Raw genomic sequence first — 5,284 nt, forward strand, 5'->3', positions numbered from 1 at the left:
TGGCGCACCACTCCCACGGTGCGCCATTAGTAATTTTGATGAATTTTTTTTAATTTTTTTTATTAATGGCGCACCGTGGATGTGGTGCGCCATTAGTATTTGCACACTAATGGTGCACCAACACATGGTGCGCCATTAGTATATAGTAATGGCGCACCACATGTCTGGTGCGCCATTAGTGTCAATTCCATCTATAGCCCTTTTCCTAGTAGTGTTGTCCCCTGTCCAGGAGTTGCAACTAGTTTTTGGTGTTTATAGGATATGTGCTGGCGGCCGTGCGTAGCGCTGACCCTAGGGGTGGGCTATGATGCGGTAGATACACCGTGGCCGGGCATGGCGGGCGCCCGTTTGGTGTCTCGGAACCCTGTACACATCGTCCGGGGCCGTATGTGGAAACCTCGGCCGGACTCCCTGCGGATGGAACCTAGATAGGCAATAAACCTGGACTAGAGACTTGAGTGTTTAGGTAGGCCGTGGACGACACCCTCGTTGGGCTTCCGCTTGAAGGTTGCCGAGTACATGTCGTGTAAACGGCGGTAAGTGGTGAGAGCGTGTGTGAAGAAGTAAACCCCTGCAGGGTTAACATCATCTATTCGAATAGCCGTGTCCGCGGTAATGGACTTCTAGGTTGCCTATGTGTATGATTGAAATGCTTGGTATGTGTGGGATCCGACAATCTAGTTGTTTATCCTTGGCAGCCTCTCTTATGTGGAAATGTAGTCTAGTGCTTCCATGAGCCATAGTAGTCCGCTACAGCCCGGTTCACCGGAGTCCTGATGGCCCAGCACTACTGCTCAGGACACTTGACTGGCCGGCATGTGCTTCACTTCGTTCATGTGTCTGTCCCTTTTGGGAAATGTCACGCGGTGACATCTGGAGTCCTGCCTAGCCTGCTACAGCCCGGGTTCCCGGAGTCCTGTTAGCCCAGTGCTACAGCCCGGATTCACACGCTGCTGACCGACATGCTCGATGTGATTCATGTATGCATGTCCCCATAGGTTAGTGCCGCTTTGGGTTCACGACTAGCCATGTCGGCCCGGGTTCTCTGTCATATGGATGCTAGCGACACTATCATATACGTGAGCCAAAAGGCGCAAGCGGTCCCGGGCCATGGTAAGGCGACACCCGTGGGAATACCGTGCATGAGGCCGCAAAGTGATATGAGGTGTTACCGGCTAGATCGGTGTGACTTGGAATCGGGGTCCTGACACCAGGACCCTTCCGGTGGTCCCGATACAATACCGATGACTCCCGAAACTCTCCCGGTGGCCGAAACTAGACTTCCTATATATAAATCTTTACCTCTGGACCATTCCGGAACTCCTCGTGACATTCGGGATCTCATCCAGGACACCGAACAACTTTCGGTTAACCGCATACTAATATCTCTACAACTCTAGCATCAGCGAACTTTAAGTGTGTAGAGCCTACGGGTTCGGGAGACATGTAGACATGACCGAGACAACTCTTCGGTCAATAACCAACAGCAGGATCTGGATACCCATGTTGGCTCATGTCGTGGGAACGATTCCGACAATAATAAGGTATAGGGTAATGGAGCATGATCTATCGAGATGCAAATGGGTGACACGGTGGTTTTTGCGAGTTCGGGCCTCTCATGGTGGACATAACAGCCCTACGTCTCGTGCTCCGGAGAGGCTTTGTTTTATCTTCGTCTATATCCGGAGATTACATGGTGTATTTGAGAGAGAGAGAGAGAGAGAGAGGAGAACGGATCTCCATGCCTCAAGCTAAATGGTGAGAAAGAGAGAGAGATGTGGAAGAAAAAGTCCCCTAGTCTAGTGGTGGGGGTGGCTTATATAGAGTGCGCCACCCCCTCACCCCTTATGTTACACGGTGGAGCATCAATGCCATAATGCCTGCCCACTACAAAACTGTCATGCTGACTATTGGTCTTTGCATGTCCGAGTGAGTTACACGGCCGAGTGGAATGAGCTCGTTGAGTGAAGTGCCGTGTTCCGAGTGGTTGTCGCTGTCCGAGTGAATTTCAAGTTGCGGTACATCTGGACGGCGATCTGGCCCAGGGGCCCAGTACAAAAGTATACGGTGTCCACGGGTAGGGCCTTTAGGTCAGGCATGTTACCCTACCCCCAATACATGTCCTCGTCATTAGCCCCCGCATCGGTCGAGGTTGAGCGGGTCGAGTCGAGGTGAATTCCCAGATGAGTCGAGTGCTACAGAGGCACTTATGAACTCCCTCTGGTCACCCGACGATCTTATCTCCATGTGTTGCCTTGATGGATTCCAGAATGCATGGTGTCCGAGTGAAATGAGCTCAAATGGGTCCACGGAGGAGTGTTAAACTCACCTTATAGCAATTTTTTGGAGTGATTTGGAGCTGGTCCTACATCGAGTAACTGATTACTCAGAATTTCTTCACGCTTGGAACGTGTCTTTTTTTGCTATTTGGCCGTCACTCGGACCGGGCAGACCGTTCCGAGTGGATACCATTCTAGTGTGGGCATGCTGAGTGCACCCACTGGGTGTAGTCCCCGAGACTGCCGTCGACTGCGGTCAGTCGGCGGGGGTCTGAGAACTAAAAATCTTCTTAGCTGGTACTGATCGAACTTGTTCTTCTCTGACTCAGAGGTCAGGTAATTCTGGAGGTGGTTTTGCATCGAGCAAAATGTTTCTTTTTGAGTTCTCTTTCAGTGGGGGCACGCTGAGTGCACCCACTGGGTGTAGTCCCCGAGCCTTTGTCGGACTAGATGAGTCTGGCAGAGGGTTTAAGTCTCCTGGTAAACCTCCATGCAGTCGGCATGGTAAACATCTTTGTCTGAAATTGAGTCAATCGGATGGATCTCCAAGCGCTTGGCATGGTAAATAAGCTCAGCCTGGAGCTGAGTCAGTCGAACTGATCTTCGTGCACTTGGCACTGTAAATAAATTCAACCTGGAACTTGGTCAATCAGGTGAGTCTTCGTGCTCTCGGCACGAGGAAAGAATTCGGCCTTGAAACTACCGACTGTAGAAAAATGCTGGACACTCCAGGGAGTAACCGTTCCAGTAGTACTTCTTATATTGACCGTCATCTTTTGCATGAAGGGGGTATTTGTAAGAGTACATTGTATCTGAAGAGGAGTTTTGTTTTCAGCCCTTTGCATGAAAGGGGTATTTGTCCGAGTGGACGTGCTTCCCGACTGATCAGAGTATGTTGACTGCGAGGAAAAACTTGGTGGCACTCGTATGTTTCCCGGAGGAGATAGACTAGTGGTCTGACATGGATGTGCCATGAAACCAAAATGGCGAGGCTACTGTGTGGGTTGATTCTCCGTAGAGATGCCACTCATTATCCCGGGGGAACACCAACACATGCCATCTCTGAGTCCAAGTTTGTGAAACTAATACCTTGGAGCCTAGGATAAGGGCCAAGTGTATCCGTAGAGGAGCGTCATTTTCACCATTTTGCAGTCCTGAAGATGACTTCAAGAATTGATTTGGGCGATCGTCCGAGTGGACAGTACTACCCTTATAGATTTTCGGCGGAACGAGCATGTATGGTTAGAAAGATATTCCTGATGTGATCAATGGGTTGATCTAATGGGCGTAACCCCTGAGGGAACATGGCCAATGGATGTGCGTAGCCCCCGAGTGATGCTCGAAAGAGGTAAGCTTGCTACAGAGTGTGATATAAGGTTTGATCATATGAGTAACTTAGTCGTTCTCGTGCTGAGGGTGTAGAGGTAAATACATGTCCAACTGATGGTGATGCGTGAGGCGCCCAAGGGGGCGATGATATGTACAACCGAGTGATGACGCGTGGAGCGGTCGAGTGCGAAAGACGTGCCCAACCAAGTGGCGACGCACGGGACGGCCGAGTCATGATGTGTGAGTTGGTCGAATGATGAAGACGTGCACAACTGAGTGGCAACGCGCGGGGAGGCCGAGTGGTGAAGATGTGCACAACCGAGTGGCGATGCGCGGCACGGCCGAGTGAGGATGCACGGGGTGGCCGAGTGAAGGACTACGTGTCCAGCCAAGGGGGTGATGCGCGGGGTGGTCAAGTGACGACGCGCGGCGTGGCCAAGTGACGACGCGCGGGGCGGCCGAGTGAAAGATTGTGTGTCTAGCCAAGTGGCTGAAATTGTCTTCGAAGGAGTTAGCCGAATGCGTTCAAAGCTAATGTAGTGACGAGGTCGGTGTAGTGTGGTTGCGACGCAACAAGACCGGCGTGACAACTGAGTCTGGGTAGAAATGAAGATGGCGCGCAGAGTGTGTGGGTGATCATAAAATTTGTCAAAGTGGCGGATTGGATGCACTTGTTGAAGTGAAGGATCCGACTAGTAATGAAGTAATCGACCACTCAGGAGAGTGTCATTCCAAATGAGATGCAGGCCCCGCGTGCGGCATAGCTCCCGAGCGTACTACAGGCTTCGACAACGGACATGTTGGAATACGAGAAATATAATTTTGAATGGATGATTTGCAATTCATCGAGTCGGACTCGGGTAAAGATGAGGAGAAGCTTCCGAGTGATGCTCGAAAGAGGCAAACTCGCAAAGGATTGAAGTGTGAAGTTTAATTATAAAAGGGACTTATCTGTCTCATGCTCGACGAGGTCTATATCATTGATATGATGAAGAGGATTCCACAGAGGGGTTGGTCGGATGTGTTTGAAGTCAACAGAGCGACAATGTCGATGTTGTGGCGTGCTAGAACTGGTACGGTGAACGAGTCCGGGCAGCGATGAAGTTGGCGCATAGGGCCGTCGAGTGATCACGTAGCTTATGTAAAAAATTGCACAAGCCAACGAAATAATTTCTCGAGGAAATTTAATGCGTTCAAATGATTTGTGTGAATAACACCCATAGACACCCACTGGGAGTGCAAGGGGCTTGCTGGTTGACCAGCAAGAGTCTGAAAGAGCGAAGGATCCGTTCAAACTTGTCAAAGTGCTGAGTCAAATAAAACAGAAGTGTAGTGTTTTGACTGAGTTGCAGCCTCGGAGGACCTATGCAAACTCCAAATGAAGAACACATGGTGTTCGTGAATGATGGATGCGAAAGAATGGAAGTTGGACTCGGGTGAAAATAAGCAGCCAAGCATAGAGGTACACTTGGTGGCGTGGCCTCCGAGTTAATGTGATGTGTGAATAACATGATACTTGGGAATGCGGAAATAATAGAATGTAGTGCATGTAGAATGACTTAGTTGTCTGAAGGTGGCGACGCGCGGAGTGGCCGAGTGGTGATGAGGTGACCAACCGAGTGGCGACGCACGGAGCGGCCGAGTGGTGATGAGGTGACCAACCGATGGCGATGCGC

Source organism: Triticum dicoccoides, chromosome 2A (genome assembly GCF_002162155.2).
Source record: "Triticum dicoccoides isolate Atlit2015 ecotype Zavitan chromosome 2A, WEW_v2.0, whole genome shotgun sequence".
Classification (NCBI taxonomy): domain Eukaryota; kingdom Viridiplantae; phylum Streptophyta; class Magnoliopsida; order Poales; family Poaceae; genus Triticum; species Triticum dicoccoides.